Source organism: Panthera uncia, assembly GCF_023721935.1.
Source record: "Panthera uncia isolate 11264 chromosome A1 unlocalized genomic scaffold, Puncia_PCG_1.0 HiC_scaffold_17, whole genome shotgun sequence".
In the NCBI taxonomy this organism is placed as follows: domain Eukaryota; kingdom Metazoa; phylum Chordata; class Mammalia; order Carnivora; family Felidae; genus Panthera; species Panthera uncia.
The window spans coordinates 84051665-84069584 of NW_026057577.1; the positions used below are offsets into that span (position 1 = coordinate 84051665).

At 39.5% G+C, this 17920-nt stretch overlaps 1 pseudogene; it reads right to left on the reverse strand.

The window, feature by feature from the left end:
• Positions 1 to 4645: 4645 nt before the first annotated feature.
• LOC125935262 (small nuclear ribonucleoprotein F-like) lies at positions 4646 to 5064 on the reverse strand (annotated as a pseudogene).
• Positions 5065 to 17920: the final 12856 nt, after the last annotated feature.

The following is a 17920-nucleotide window of genomic DNA, read 5'->3' on the forward strand; positions in this document are numbered from 1 at the left end:
TAATATAATGGCCACTGACAATGGTAATAAAAAGCCTTTAATCTGAGTGTTGGGAGGTTTTTTCTATTTGGAAAAATCAAGGAAGCTTTGGTAGAGAAGGTGGAGGCTAAACTCAAATAGGAGAATAGGTGGGACCTTGTGGGCGATGGGCAGCACATTTTCAGCAGAAGGGACCACAAGGGAAAAGACATAATTTTGGAATGGGAAAGTATGGATATGGCAGATTTTTATTCAATAAAGTACATATGTACTCCAGAAGCAGTAGCAGACAATAAGGATAGAGAGGAAAGGAGCATTCAAACTGGAGAGGAACCCTGGCAGCAGTGACAAGTCATTGTATATTTTTGAGCAAGTGTCTAGATGGATCAGAGTGGAGTTTTCCCTTACATGTTGAGAAATGGAGACTAAAAGGAATCCCTTGGGAAAGAGCCCACTGAGTCCTGAATCATTATCAGGACTGAATCATTATCATGATAGACATGGGACATCAGAAGGTAAAATAGAATACTGTATTACAGAAGTGAGAAGGCTGTTCCCTGTGCTCCAAGTTCTGGATCACTACATCCAGGCCTTTCTCTGGACCTTCCTCAGGCAGGAGGCCACAGGAACTAGGGCTGAAGAAAGCATACCCAGGCCCAGGAGAAATAGCAGTCATCTATCTGAAATTCATGTTTCCTGAATAGATTTTTTACCTCACATTGTTTCTGCCAGCTTGCCAATTTCTTTTTCTGGTTTTACATTAAGTCAAAAAATTTTTTTAATACAACCTTTAAAAGGAAACATAATAGACATACCAAGTGAAAAATATGCAGAAGGGAGCTGTAAATCCTATTTCTAAAAGTAGTAAGATAGAATAATCACATCCATTTGAGAATCATGGTCACAAAGGCATCATCTAATGTCTGATTAGATAGTCTTCTTCAAGAAATAAATATAGATGTTGACAATTTTGTTGCTTTCTGTGCATGCCATCATAGGCCTGACTTCTTCAGAGGTTACAGGGCATGAGTAGAGAAATTGCTCTAAAAATAATCCTCTGTCATTTTTCAATTTCTAAATAAAATTGGTTACTTGGCTCAGAGAGTGCTGCACAAGAGATAAATCATTTTTAAGAAACATTGAACTGCTATTAAATTTTTTTCTTTATGTGGTAGACATTCTCACGTTAAAAATAAATACGTACTTTACAAATTAAAGCATAGCAGGAGCATTTGTTCTATCAGAGTTGACAAGAAAACATGTTTAAAGGAGTATACCATCTGCTTCTCTGCCTTATGTTGACACGTTCCTGTTCCTTCGTATGTACCTACATGCCTCGATGTACATCATGTATTAATAACAGACAGTGTGACAGATGCTCCCATTTTGCTGCTTTTGGAAAAAATGTAGCAGATTGTATTCAGATATTCCATGATTATATTGTCTCATTTTGAACAATCACTGTAGACTTACGCTGTTCTATAAGTAGCCAAAGCTAAGCACCGACCCATGTCTTTTCACCTTACCTGGGAACACTGGCTGTGGAGCTGTATTTTAAAACCATGGAGGTTTTGTTAGTCCATTCGGGATGCTATAACAGGATACATTTGAGTGAGTGGCTTGTAAGCAACAGAAACTTATCTTTCACTGTTCTGGAGGCTGGGAAATCCAAGATCAGGGCGCTAGCAGATTCTGTATCTGGTGAGAGTCCACTTCCTGGTTCATGGACTGCTATTTTCTTTCTGTGTCCTCACATGGTAGAAGGGGAAAGAGAGCTCTGTGGGTTTTTGTATTTTTTTCCCATAAGGACACTAATCCCATTCATCAGGCCACAACCTCATGAACTCCAGAATTCCCAAAGGCTCCACCTACAAATACCATCCCACTAGGGATTAGGATTCAACATAAATTTTGTGGGGACGCCTCATTCAGTCTATAGCAAATGTATACCAGCCTTGTCTGGCCTCCTGAGACATCTTTGTCTCTCTTCTGCAGAAGGCCTTAACAGGAATTTTGGGTTTTAAAATTTTTACATATTTTGATTAACTGCCGTATGTCCAGAAATACTTCATTCTTAATTTTAAATACTGTGTATATGCTTAACACCCCCTCCCCCCCCACACACACACACCACGATGAGGTTGCATTCTTCCTTAAAGATATTTAGCTAAAGTCCATAGGGCCATCCCAGTACTTGAGGTAAAATCCAATTGGAGTTTGCCTTCAATGTCCACATTTGTTTCAGTAATACCACTCAGTTCTCCTCACACACATCTTTGTCTTTTCACAGTACGTTTTTGGAGTGTTGCTACTTAGTTAAAAAGCAATGCTTAATAAGCTTTACTGGTTTAATACAATTCCTACATAGAAGCTCAGTATGTGTCTGTTGGTGAGAATCTATATTTGGTTTGACAACTCTGCCCCTCCACAATGTGTGGATATTTTATAATGCGTTATTGGATTCCAGCTTATTTTGCAGCATAAATGCATTTATTTGCTTACATTAAGTGTTCTCTGTTTACATGCAATCAAAGTTTTATTTTCCTTTTAGTGTAAACACTTTTGATGAACGCAATGTATCCTTCAGTTAAATGTGACATTTCCCTGCTTCCCTTCCAGCTTGTCTGACCTTTTACATAGCCACTGAATACTGCTCTACTGTAGGACATGAACAGCCCTTCCCATGGCATGATGAATCTAATCAAAGGTGTGTCCTTAGGGAACATGGAAATATTGATGCTGATGTTCCAGGAGGAACAGGGTGGTTCAGGAAGCTGAAAGGAAGCAGGAATCAGAGAGCACAGACCATTCTCAGGTGTGTGTGTACTAGGAATATTACCTGAGTAACTTACAGCCTGAGTCCAACAAACATGGCCTTCACATTTTAAACACTCTTTACCCTTCTGGGTGATGTGCAGAAGAGTCCAGAAGCTGCCATAAAGAAAAAGGGAACTGCTAGGGAGCTCCCTCTCTTCCCTCCCTCTAGCCACACACACACACACACACACACACACTAAAATGGTTAATAGAAAAGACAGGTGAAAATTGGTCCTGTGTTGTTCCTAGGAACAAGTTAGTATCAAAGTGGGGAAGTGCAAAGAGACCAATTTTAGCATTATAATAATGGTATTTAATTTGTACGTAGATTTTCTCACTAATGCATAAATGGGCTTGGGAACTCTACGGTACTGATGTTTCCACAGGAACCGCTATGTTCTTCTCTATTGGAGGATAAAATTGACTGAGATCAGTGGTTCTTAGAGCTGGCTATACAGAACTGAAGATTTCTGAGCCCTGTATCAGACTTACTAACCGGAATAACCAAGGGAAGGTCCTAAATATATGTCCTTTTATAAACGCCCCAGGTGGCTCAGATGTGTAACCCGCATTGGAAAGCACTTGTAACATAGAACTCTCAGATGCCATTCCAAACTGAATTTCTATTCACATATCCACAATGATTGCAACTGCAGTAACAATCATAAAAATAATACCTTTGTCATCAGATATCTGATACTCTTTCTATGCCCAAGCATTACTTTTCTCCATCTTGGCTTTACTTTCAGCCAAGATCTCTCCAAGGGATGATAAACTGACACATGGTTCCTAGCCAGGGTTCCTTCCAAGTAATATTCATTTGCCAAAATCTTATATTTCCCACAATATGAATAGAGGCATGAAACTAAACAGGATTTTTTTTTAAGAATTATGTGCTGATAACCTGAGAATAGTGCAGGACAAAATAAGTTTGGGTAGACACAAAGACAAACACTTTGTCACTGAGTCATCGCACCTGGAATATTCTACTGTGGATAGATGCAAACATTCCTCTCCAGGAATCTCTTGAAATCATGTGGGGTCCTACATGTCCAAGAGGACTGAGTCCTGTCTACAGGTCAGAGATTCTTGCCATCCTAAATTTTGTATTAACTTTCAACCCCCAAATGAATCTACAATTCCAACAACTTTTTAAGGGTCTAGCTTCAGTGTCTACCTGTGAGAGGGTATGTCTGTACCTGATAGCATGGGTTGTAATAGTGGCCCCAAGTCCTGACTCCAGTTTTCACAAGGAGCCTTTGTTTTCATTGTTTTTCTTTGAAAATGGCACAGGAAGGTGATTGGACTTTTGTAGTTTTTTGTTCATTCTTTTGTTTATTAGTTAACTTCCCTCTACAGAATGAGAGAATTAAATTTGTTTGATTGGTTCAAGGATGTATCTCCAATACCTATAACTTTTGTTGAATGAATAAATAAAATAATTGTTTTGACAGCTGGAAACAGAAGGGAGATCAGTGGCCAAATTGTGGATGCTTCTTACCTTCTCTGTAGAGACTTTGCATGCACTTGGTCCACCTGACCAAACACAAGGTCTCTTCCCTTCTGGGGAGAGAAACTCCAGACAGGCTACTCCCAGAATGATGAATACCAAAGAGAGTTTGTGGTCTGCAAGCTGTGCTTGCCTTGGAAAGAGGTCATTTGGTTGAGGTCATTAACTTCATCAAACTAAGTCATGGACCACTAAATACCATCCTGCCAGGAAGTTGGAAAGGTGTGAGTGGTATGCAAAGCGTGAAGGGCTGTTCACTGCATAGAATATCTAGGTGCTCCATGGAAATGCCCAAGAAGCTCCACGTTGTGAAATCAGCGAATTGAAGATAGATGTTTAGTGAGCTGGAGTCAGTGGAAAGTAATTTCCCAGGTCAACCAATTAGAGGCCTTTTCAATCTCCTCCTCCTTTGGCTTTCTTATTTATGTTTATTGTCTACAAAAAGATGCTATTCTCTCATTTCCCCATCTTCTTCCTCTTCTTCAATACCCGTGATATAAAGGACATTATTACATCTTATTAAAACTTCACCCAATGTTCAGACAATGCTCTATCTAAGCATTCTTCTGTGTTTGCAAGCTGCATGTTCATATAGTCATCTATAGATAACAGGTAGCCTTTGTACTCCATTCCTCACTTGAGTTTCTCCATTACTGGCTCCCCTTTAATCCACTGAGAAAAGGCCTGGGATTGAGGGGCAAATTCACAGTGACTACATACAAATGCTGCGGGCCACTGGCCACCAACCCAGCTGCCATTCATCCCTCATAACTGGAACAGCTATGGCTGGATTCAAATCCTCCTTTTGCTTTCCCATTTATCTGTATTAGTAACATTTTCTTCTTTGGACACATCAATGTTGCAAATGAAAAATACTTCACTGCTTTTTCTTATAAAATTCCAATTTTTTAAAACTACCTTGCCATTTCTAAGATGGTATTTGACAGAGAACGCCCTGTCATCACAGGGATCAGTTGCAAGAGTGATCTAGGTGGGGGCCTGAGAGCCAGGAAGGGAGAGTTTGGAGACACCATTCCACAGGTAACCTGTCTTCCCTGGGAGCTACCAAATGGCCTTCACTGCACCAGCTCAGATATTTTTGGATCCAACATTCTGTAATTCACACTTAAACAAGAGACAATGGAATGAACATCTTGAAGGTTTTAAAGAAGAATTTCTTTTGCCACCTACCATCTAAACATGACAGACCAAATCTTCTGAAGAGTTTTCGACACCCACAGCCTGGCAACTCAGAGTAGGAAAAAAACTCATGCACAATATACACTTTGAAAAGTATTTTTAGTTTCTTCTATGAAGTGACATTTGATTTTACTCTACTTAAAAACATTTAACTGTCAGCAATGGCTCATGTCTGCTAAATTCTGTAATTCCTGTGAACAACTTGCTTCGTTCTTCCAGACAATGGACAGCTTCATCCTAATTTGTTTGCCCAAGTTGTGGCAATTTGGTGTGGTTGTGAAACAATGGAAGTTTACCAAGGGAAGTGGTAGCATCTGCTCTCCGAGGACAAACAAGAGTCCAAGTCCTAATCTAGAATGGGATACATTTAGATCTACCCAAGTTGGTATATATGAGATATATTAGTGTCTTTGGGGGAAAAGTGACAGATCCAAAGTGGGTAATTTGAGAGCAGTTTTAAAAATGGATTACTTAACAATGGTGTGGCAGAATTTGGGGAGCTAGTGAGGAAATTCCCAGGGCTAGAAACAGCAGGGAGTCACCACCCCTAGGCCTTAGACGGATGGAACAGTTTAGAAGCTCAGAAAGAGTAGCAATATAAAAAGAACTTCCTAGTCCAGACCTCACTCTCTTGCCCATCTTCCAGTTTCCTGCAACTGCCTCTCATTGGCCAAACCTGTCAGAAGTCAGATGACAAAGGGGCACATTGATTTGGCTTCCTGCAGTGGGATGGAGAAGGGTAGACAATGGATTCCAGGGCAAATAGAAGATGTGCAGTAGATGGAGATTTAGGGAGACAAGGGTAATCAACTGAATGCTCTTATTCATCCCTTTGTCCATTCTTTGATTCATCAAACATATATTTGTTAAACACCGCCTATACTTGAAAGCACCTTAGAGAATATGGGTGAAGGATGATGAGTGATCTCTCAAAGAGCTTTTATTTTTTTATTGAATGTGGAAACAAGGCATAGCCATATGAAATGTTTTACAACAAAACCTCGTCGTGAATAGTAGTAGGGCAGAGAGTATCCGAGACGGGGAGTCAGTGTGGGCCCTGAGAGAAGGTAGGCTCAAGGGAAGCATAAGAGGATTTTAACAGGGCTTTGTGGGACTCAAGGGAGAGTCCTAAAGTCATTAGTCTCCACCTCAGTACCTCTGTGGAGTGATGGACTGGCCTAGGGATTTCTCAGTGAATTCTAGGACTATACAAAAATTAAATATATATACCATTTTTTATTGAGTCCTTATAATGTGTTATGCATTTCACACATAATATCTCATGGAAGCCTTACAATGACATTGCTGAAATGGATCTTATTTTCCATATTTTATGTAGGAGAATAAATTAAACTTCAAGAGGTAGAGTGACTTATCTAAGGCCAGACATCTGGTGGTAGAGGAACTGGGATTCAAAGCCAGGTATCTCTGACATAAAATGCCAAGCTGCTAACCTCTTTAAATCATAAGGACAATAAAGGACTCAGCAGTGGTACTTGTCTTGGGAGTAAACATTCTCCTGGTAACACCCCAGTGCATTCTCAGAAAACTGGTAGCTAGAACTTTCCCCCTATTTTAAGAAGCTGCTTGACTTGTATAATAGGTTATGTTTACACATAGGCACAGCTTGGCCTCTGAATGGAAGTGCTATTGAATCCTTCCTATGGACTTCTCATTATGCTTGGAATTAATTCTATCCACTATACAGACAAACGATTTGGCCTCTCCTACCTCTGATTTTATCTCTTACAACCCACCACTGTCTCACTCTGCTCTAGCCACACTGGCTTTCTTTCTGATATGAACAAATCATGCTTCTCTCACCATAGGTTATTTGCCCTAGGTGTTCTCTCTGTCCAGAGTCCTCTCCCCACAAATCTTCACAAACTGGCTCCTTTTGTTATTTACTCTCAACAGAAATGTCAGAGATTCCTTTTCTGGCCATGCCCCATAATGCCCTCCTACTCAATCTCTAGAACATCATCTTGTTTTATAATCACTGTAACACTCATCACTATGTAATATTTCTTGTTGGTCTATTTACTCTGTCCACAGGAGGGTTGGAAATTCAGTGCCTTATGCAATGCTAGACAACCCTGTGTCTTAGATATAGTGCCTGGATCCTTAAATGTTTGCAAATGAATGAATAAACTCATTGAGATGAATCCTGGTTCAAAAAGAAAAGTAGTAACAGGATGGTATATTTACTCATTATTTAATATCACCTGCCTTTCAGGTATTATTTCTACTTCTAATTTAAGATGAGAAAAGTGACATTTAGAGATTCCCAAGGTCAGGCCAGCAACAGAGCAGGACTACAACATACCCTTTTGATTCCAACTCTATTGAGCTTTCAAAGCCACTATTGTGTTTGTATGAGTTATGGCCCCAAATTGGTCTTAAGCGAGGCAAACTCTGATTTTTTTCTCTCATGTGTTAGTATAGAAGTGATTGTCTCTGCCAGATGGAAGATGTCATCTCTGGCTCCAGCCTGGCTGTTCCATTTATTGCTATTTCCTTGCCAGAATAAAGGGGGAAGGCAGGAGGGGAGGGCCACAGCTTCCTTGTGAAGACTTGAACTGGAAGTTGTACTCATAACCTTCACCAGGGCTACAAGGAAAGCTGGTAGATGTAACAGCTGGTTTGGAGATTGTGTGCCCAATTAAAACTTGGCAAATTCTATTAATAAAAGGAAGAAAGGGAGACCGGATGTGGAGGACAGTAGGCAAACTTTTAGGCCTTATAATAACTATGTTAGATAGCCACCTGTACTATCTTCATTTTACATATGGAGAAACTGGGGCTCAAAGAGATTAAAGATCATACCATTAGTCAGGAAAAGGGAAGAACCCATGACAAGATTCCATTTTACTCTCCCATTTCATCATTATCATCTCTCTCTCTCTCTTTCTCTCTCTGACCCACTCCACCAACACACACACACTATACCACACCACACCACACCACGGCTCAGTGTTCTGTGTTTAGATGGGATTTACTTCATTTTCATCCTTGGAATGTAAGTCAGCCTTGATCTGTTGGAGATAATTCAACAACCAAGGACAAGGGAGGAAGGAAATGAGTAGAGGTGAGAGTAGAGGGTCTGGCTAGACCCAGTCTAACCCTCTCTGCAGTAGAGCTTGCCTTGTCCTAGGTACATTTGGTTCTTGGGGAAGCTGTCTCTGGGGACAGTGTGTCTTGATAAGTCAGGACCTGGATCTTGGATACAGGGTCTTTGTAAATAATGGGCCAGGAGTCCCTGACTCCCAAGCAATAAGAATAAACGGGCCATTAGTAGGTACAGTGGGCACATGTCCTTGTGTACTGGGATAAACCTTGTCTATAGCTATGTCCCAGTGTACTTATTACAAGTGCCCCCCTCAGAAGTGCCCTAATTTTGATGATAAATTTTATGGTCCCCGTACCAATACCCAATGTTACCATTGGTACCCAGCCTTCAAAATATTGGGGCAAAAACTATAAAGATGCTGGACAGCTAACTAAGCAGAAGAGGTGCCTAAATATGAGTCCCTGAATTTGATTGCCATTGTAAAGTCCCAGTAAGAAACTGATTAACAGTTCAAATTAACAGTAATTCCATTCTGCTGGATAAGCCCAAATAATCTAATTATAAAGGTTAATTGTATAATTCATTCTTAGATTACCAAAGGGAGTAAAATGTCTTGGAGGGTGTTTTATGCTGCAGAATCATTAATGATTAAAATTTCTTGGAACAGAAGCATGTATAGTTACAAATTATTCAAGCCACATAAGACTTTATAGAATTCTATCTTTAAGAGGCATTCAATAAATAACCCAGAATTCATCTATTTCATGTCTATGCCCTTTGGTTTCAATGACATTCTCATTTCTCAAAACAATATTGAGTTACACTGCACATGGACTTTCAGAAAAGTTCTTCCCAGTTAATCAAAATTTACTCAATTTGAGGCACAACAATTTTATTGCCCAGAGGTCATTACTGACACTCCATATCTATGAAGTTGGTTGAAAAATCCTAGACAGAGATTTGCAAAATGACAGCCCTCGAGTAACTTTGTGATTTGGAATCAGAAAAATGAAATTAAAGATCAACACATAAAAGAAGTTTCTGCCTCTTGAAGTTGGAATGAAGTAAAGGACAGATTCGTTATCTAAGAATAATGGGTGAAACTAAAAAAACAGCAATCTAAAGTGAACTCACTTAAAACAGGAAACAAAATTTTACAACCAATGAAAAGAAAAAAGTTTTCACAGGATTTAATAAAATTAAAACCTGCAGATTTTGGTGTAACTCTCCAACAAAACTGAACCTCAGCATATACCATATTTCATTTGATGTTTAAATGATTATAAAGAGGATCACGTAACAAAAACATGTAAGGTCTTCATTGGTCTCCTCAGGCAATTCTCTTAAACATGTTCATATCCAAATATTCCATTTTGGAGTGCTGAGCTGGACTGTCTCTCTGTCCTTTTCTCCTCTCCGCTGTCAATAAGTCTAAGACAGTACCTCATTTATCAGAGGATTAGCATGTGTGATTCTAAGCACTTTTCTAACATCACTTCCATCAACCTCATGAAATCCAAAATCTTTTGCAAGATTTGCCTTTTCACTTTGTAATCAGTGTGCATTGTACTAACAGTGTGTTGTTGGATATTCTAAACCATAAATAATCCTGCAGTCAGATTAAAAAAAAACATTGATGTAATTAGTGGGAATCAACACTAAATTGAGCAGGATATTTGTTTTTTGGTGTTTTGTTTGTTTGTTTGTTTTTTAGAGAGAGAGCATGAACAGCAGAGGGAGAGAAAGAATTGTAAGCAGGCTCCACACCCAGCATGGAGCCCTACACGGGTATTGATCTCAAGACCCTGAGATCGTGCCCTGAGCCATAATTAAGAGTCAGATGATTAACCAAGTGAACCACCCAGGCACCCCATGGAGCAGGATATGTGAATGGGGAATAACTTTATGACTGTTTGGTCTATTAGACAATATATTCCTTTGAAGGCCCCCATGCCAATTGTATAGCAGCTGGGCCTTAGATAATAATCTCCGGGGTAGACAGGACTCCCCTGTACTTTAGGCTTGAGCTCCAACTCCATCAACTTGTTCTATGGTCTTGAGCAAGTCACTTCATCTCAATAATCTTACAAGCCAAATAAACCCGGATTCTTTCTCTGGGATCTAAGAAGTTGTGCATATATGTTTTAATGTACATGTTCTCAAGGAGGGTGCTCGTATGTTTCTTCCAATTCTCATAAGAATCTGAACTACCAATCATGGAGCACCTCACATGATTTCTAAAATTGCTTTTCAGCTTTCATATTCTCTGATTTCTGATTTTCCTTGGGTAAAACTATCTGTATGGAATGAATGTAGAAGATTGGGCTAGGCCAGTTGGGACGGAAATCTGTAAGCTGTTACCTGTAATTAGTGCTGAAATGTAGGTAGGTAATCCATCAATTCTAACCAATGATCTACCTCCTAGTAACCTGAAGCTTCTTTTGAAAAACTGAATTAAAGATTTTCAAGCCTGTTGTTTTAGAGAAGGCAGAATGCTATATAGAAGATTTAGCGATGTGTGTGCAAATCGTTAAAGAAATACTGGGCACTCAACTGAATAAATCTACTTTGAAGGATTTGAAATATCACTAAATAGTTACCATCCTATATTAGTAATTAATTATGACTAAGATCATTGCAAATATAAGAACTAGAAAGATAGAAAATGACACATAGTATCTGATGTGGGCAGAGCAAGTAGAGTTTCTGAAAGGATTAGTAAGTGGGCTGTTAATATAGCTGTTCCAAATCTTGACATCATCATAGCTATAATTTGATTAAATACTAAATGCTAAATTTATCTTCTAAACTTTAAAGAGACCTCAAAATGATATTCTTGTAATTGCAAATAGAAAAGAAAACTAGGGAAATTGCTTTGGTGACATAATTCCACTTTCAAGGCTCTTTAAAAATCTTCTTGGTTGGATTAAAAAAATCTGAGTCTCATTTATTTATCTATTCATCAGGAATTCTGTATGGGGAAATCGGGCATGACACTATTGCAGTAGTGTGTAGGCCTAAACTCATGAAATCTTGAACAATATTCAAGAGTGGAAAATAGCCTATATTTTTTTTATGTAGCATTCACAGGAAAATAGAGCCTAGCCCTCTGTCAACATGGGGCTGTAGAAATGTATGGAGAAATTCAAAGCAGTTGTAGAGACTGTTCATTCAAATATAATCAGAAACTAGAACACAAAAACTTGTTAAAGTGATTTACTGATCTACTTTCTCAGCTAAAGAAAGTTTTGATTTTTAATGGGCTCTGAGAAACCAAATTTGTTGGACTCCTGATCAGACCATGATTTCTTACAGATATGAAAAAAGGTATGTGAACAAAATGGTTGAACCTGTGTGGAAAGACAAATGGTTTACTAATTCTAGAATATGTTAGGATTTAGATTCAAATTGGATAGAAATATTAAGTAACTGACAATAGGAAGAAATTATTTTCTATTACCAACTTGCTATGAGGTTATTAAAATCAAAGATTTTCAGTGTGCCTGAGCAGCTTAGTGGGTTAAGCATTCAATTCTTGGTTTGGGCTCAGGTCATGATCTCATGGTTTGTGAGATCAAGCCCTGCATCAGGCTCTGCACTGACAGTGTGGGGTCTGCTTAGGATTCTCTCTCTCTCTACCCCTCCTCCACTCGTGTGCATAAGCACACACTCTCTAAATAAATAAATAAAATAAATAAATGGTTTTTTTTAAATCACGGATTTTCAAAATTGCATCCCGTGAAAGTAAATTAATAGCTTTTAAGGAGGTTTATAGGTTTTTATCACCATGCAGCATTGAACATTTTGGACATTTGTGGACATTTGCAGACATTTGCCTTCCCAGCATTCATTTCCCCTTCTTTCTCCTGCTTTTCCACCTGATTGACCCTTTGCCACAATTAGTCCATAGGTCTATGGCACTCCATCCAAAAGCTCTATGGGCAGCCTTGTGCTCAAATATGTGACTTGGGTCTGACAAATTACAGCAGCTCTTCCTTTTGATCACGGTGATTGGAAGAGTAATGAGTATGACAAAAGTTATGGTCTGGACTGCTGGGGATGCTACTGGAAACAATTCTCTTTTTCTAGACTCAGGCCCAGGAGAGTACAATAATGTAAGTTCTGTAGCAACTTTGCCAGCACCATCTTGGGAAGGCTGAGTATGACATATTGCTACCATCTAAGCCTCAGACCTCACGCCGGTTTAATCGAAAAGGTCCAGTTCTGAATCATGCCTTGCATTTGTCATGTCTGTGACTCCCCTTTAATGTAGAACAGTTTACCAGTTTTTCTCTGACCTTCCTGACCTCAAATCTTTTGAAGATTACAGGCCAGTTACCTTTGGAATGTTCTTCGACTTGGGGTTTTCTGTTATTTTTTCATAGTTAGATTGATGTTATGCATCTTTCACAGGATATCATAGAAGTTCTTCTAAAGGCCTTCTATTAGATGGCACAGGGTTTCAATTTTCTCATTGTTGACATTTGTTCTCTATGACAACTTGAAAAGGTGATATCTACTAGATGTTTTCACTGTAAAGTTATTTCCCCCCCCCTTGGCAATTGATAAGTGTTCTGTGGAGAAGTACTTTGAAATTATGTAAAATAATGTTGTTGTTTTTTTAAATCAAACATTCATTTATTTATTTATATCTGAATGGATTCACAGTTTCCTATTTTGTTTCATGGGTTTTTCATAATCATTATTTGTTTTGATGCACAAATTGTCCCAATTTGGCCTGTCTCACCTGCTTCTGAGTCTTTATGACCCATCTTCATCATTTGCTGATCACTTATAATTCTGGTTCTGTTCTGTAGAAAGATCCTGAACTCACCCCCACCATGGACACACTGAATCTACTGCTACATATGGAATAATTTCCTGTGAAAAAGACCTGAAAACTAGCCGAGCAGCTCCTACACAGTGGCAAACAAGAAGAAGGCCACATGGAAGTAGGCAGGAGAGGCTGAGACACAATCTCACCATAAACCACACCCTCAGCACCACGACCCACAATTGGGAGGGAATTTATAAACCCTGAGGAGTGAACTGTTCATAACATCAGACACTCCATATTTTGAGACCTATACCCTACAGATGAGCCTCCAAAACATGAGTCTTTGAAAACCAATGGGGCTCGCTTCCAGGAGACCCAATGGGCTGTGGTGAACTGAGCAAGGCCTCTTAAGGGGCTTGTGTGTGGACTCACTCACTCCAAGGCCTGGTGCAGAAGCAGCTATTTGAAAAGTGCCCTGACTTTATGAAAAAGAGATTCATTTGTTAACCATAAAGCATCACCCAGAGGGGCAGGGGCTGCTGGGGATACTCTCCAGGGATGAAGGAGATGGTGGGCACCATTTTTGTGCTCTCCCTTGACCTTGCTAAAGCTGGCAGATGTTTGTTGGTTTTTTTTACTCTAACTCCCTTTTCCCCCTCAGTGGGTGCCATCTTTACCCTCTAACCAGCAGGCTCCATCTTTGCACTCTCCCTCTGCATACTCTGCAGGGGAATTTTTAGAGATGTCTGATGCCCCAGTTCTTATGTCGTGCCCTGGGTTTTGCAGCTGCAACCCAGGGGACATCCCTTGATTATGTGGCTCTGGAGGTCAGGGGACCTTGCATTCCTGGGTCACATGGGAATGTAATAATCAGAAAGAGAGTTTTTAGCAGACTACCACCCCCAGGGCATTGTACAGGTAGCAGACAGACACACAACTCCAGTCTTTCAAAGAAAGATGCTTATTTGCTTATTCTGGAGCCTGAGGGGCAGGCTTCAGGTTTGATGTATATCTAGAGGCCTAAGGAGGGGTTCTCAGGGAACACAGGCCAGGTGACATGCCATCTCTGTGCTGTCTCTCTGTCACACTAGAGTTTACCTGTGTCTCTAAGAATGGAGCTTATATGATTGCCTGGAGCCAATTTTTGTGATTGTTGCCCAGGGGATACCTCCAATTACTTGTCTGCTGGCCAGCAAGGCTTATATTTGCAGTCCCACAGGGCTGTATATATTTGCTTACTTTAAAAGCTGCTGCCTCGGGGCGCCTGGGTGGCGCAGTCGGTTAAGCGTCCGACTTCAGCCAGGTCACGATCTCACAGTCCGTGAGTTCGAGCCCCGCGTCAGGCTCTGGGCTGATGGCTCAGAGCCTGGAGCCTGTTTCCGATTCTGTGTCTCCCTCTCTCTCTGTCCCTCCCCCGTTCATGCTCTGTCTCTCTCTGTCCCAAAAATAAATAAACGTTGAAAAAAAAAAATAAAAAAAATAAAAATAAAAATAAAAGCTGCTGCCTGAGATCTGACTTCCAATCAGCCTGAACCTAGGTGTTCACTGAGATCCCCCTCTTTGGGACACTGACAGATCTTAGCACATCCTTAACAACTAGGCGATACTGAAAACAAAATAGGCTGCTTGGACAATCACAAAAGCTTGAGAGACAACCAAGAGCTAGGACATGGTTGATGATAAGGTTTATCATGAGGCCACTCCTTGAAGACTAGAAGAGGTGGCTGCTTCATCTAGTACATAAAAACAGTCAAGCAAAATGAGGAAACACAGAACAAGATAAAACCTCAGAAAAAATTTTTTTAATATAATGGAGAGAATTATCTACCTGATAAACAGTTTAAAGTAATGGTCATAAAGATATTGACTGAACTTGGGAGAAGCATGGATAAACAGTGAGAATTTCAACAATAAGATAGAAAATATATGAAAATACCAAATAGATGTCATAGAGTTGAAGAAAAACTGAGCTGAAGATAGACTAGAAGTGTTCAATAGAAGACTAGATAAAACAGAAGAAAGGATCACTCAATTCAAAGACAAGGCAGTGGAACTCACCCAATCAGAGCAACAAAAAGAAAAGAGAATTTAAAAAAGTGAAGATAGCTCAAAGGATGTATGGCAAAACATCAGGCAGACTAACATTCACATTATAGGAGTGCCAAAAGGAGAAGAGAAACAGAAAGGACAGAAAACTTATTGGAAGAAATAATAGCTGAAAACTTCCCTAACCTGGGGAAGGAAACAGGCTTCCAAATCCACGAAGTCCATGAACCCAAAGAGACCCACACCAAGACACATATAATTAAAATGTCAAAAGTTAAAGACAAGAAGAGAATCTTAAAAGTAGCAAGAGAAATGCAACTTGTTACATACAAGGGAGCCCCCATAAGACTATCAGTCAATTTTTTAGCAGAAGCTTTGCAGGTCAGAAGAAAACTAGCACAATATATTCAGAGTGCTGAAAGTAAAACATTTGTAACCAAGAACACTCCACCTGGCAAAGTTATCATTCAAAATTGAAGGAGAGATAAAGAGTTTTCCAGACAAGAAAAACCTCAGGGAGTTCACTACTAAACTGGCCTTACAGGGAATGTTAAAAGGACTTCTCTAAGCTGAAAGAAAGGGTGCTTATTAATAATAAGAAAACAATGAAAGTATAAATCTCATTGATAAGGATAAATATATAGTAAAGGTAGTGGATTAATCACTTATAAAGCTAAAATGAAGGTTAAAGAAGAAAAGTAGTAAAAACAACTATAACTACAATAATTAAATAAGAGATACAAGATAAAAATAAATAAACTGTGTGTCAAAAATATAAAACATTGTGGGGAAGAGTATAAATGTAGAGCTTTAGAATGCATTCAAACTTAAGTTGTTATCAACTGAAAATAGACTGTGATAGGGGAACTTGCATGACTGGGTTGAACATCCGACTCTCTCTCTTTTTTTTTTTAAACACTTATTTATTTTTGAGACAGAGAGAGACAGAGCATGAACGGGGGAGGGTCAGAGAGAGAGAGGGAGACACAGAATCTGAAACAGGTTCCAGGCTCTGAGCTGTCAGCACAGAGCCGGACGCGGGGCTGGAACTCATGGACCATGAAATCATGGCCTGAGCTGAAGTTGGCCGCTTAACCAACTGAGCCACCCAGGTGCCCCTGAACATCCAACTCTTGATTTCAGCTCAGGTCAAGGTCCCAGGGTCATGAGATCAGGGCCTGTGATGGGCTCTGAACTGAGAGTGGAGTTTGCTTAAAATTCTTTCTCTCCCTCTACTCCTCTCCCCTTCTTGCACTCTCTCTTGAAAATACATGTATAAAAAAGAAAATAAGTGATAAATATAGGTTGTCCTATGTAATCTTCATGGTAACCACAAAGCAAAAATCTATACTAGATACACTAAAGATAATGAGAAAGTAATCTAAGAATACCATTAAAGAAAGTCAACAAACTCCAAAGGAAGAGAGCAAGAGAAGTAGAAAGGAACAAAGTGGAACTATAAACAGCCAGAAAGCAATTAATAAACGGGCAATACACTGTTATTCAACATAGTATTAGAAGTCTTAGCCTCTGCAATCAGACAACACAAAGAAATAAAAGGCATCCAGCTCAGCCAGGAGGAGGTCAAACTTTCACTCTTTGCAGATGACATGATACTCTATATGGAAAACCCAAAAGATTCCACCAAAAAACTGCTAGAGTTGATCCATGTATTCAGCAAACTTGCATGATATAAAATCAATGCACAGAAATTGGTTGCATTTCTATACACCAATAGTGAAGCAACAGGAAGAGAAATCAAGGATTCAATCCCATCTATAATTGCATCAAAAACCATAATATATCTAGGAATAAATCTAACCAAAGAGGTGAAAAATCTATACACTGAAAACTATAGAAAGCTTATGAAAGAAACTGAAGAAGACACAAAAAAATGGGAAAAGATTCCATGTTCCTGGATAGGAAGAACAAATATTGTTAAAATGTCAATACTACCCAAAGCAATCTACATATTCAATGCAATACCTACAAAAATAACACCAAAATTCTTCACAGAGCTAGAACAAACAATCCTAAAATTTGTATGGACCAGGAAAGACCCCAAATAGCCATAGCAATCTTGAAAAAGAAAACCAAAGCAGGAGGCATCACAACCCCAGACTTCAAGCTGTATTACAAAGCTGTAATCATCAAGACAGTATGGGACTGGCACAAAAACAGACACTCAGATCAATGGAACAGAATAGGGAACCCAGAAATGGACCCACAAACATATGGCCAACTAATCTTTGACAAAGCAGGAAATAATATCAAATGGAATAAAGACAGTCTCTTCAGCAAGTGGTGCTGGGAAAGCTGGACAGAGACATGCAGAAAAATGAACATGGAACACTTTCTTACACCATACACAAAAACAAGCTCAAAACGGATGAAAGGCCTAAATGTAAGATAGAAAGACTTCAAAATCCTCGAGGAGAAAGCAGGCAAAGACCTCTTTGACCTTGCCCACAGCAACTTCTTACTCAACACATCTCCGGAGGCAAGGGAAACCAAAGCAAAA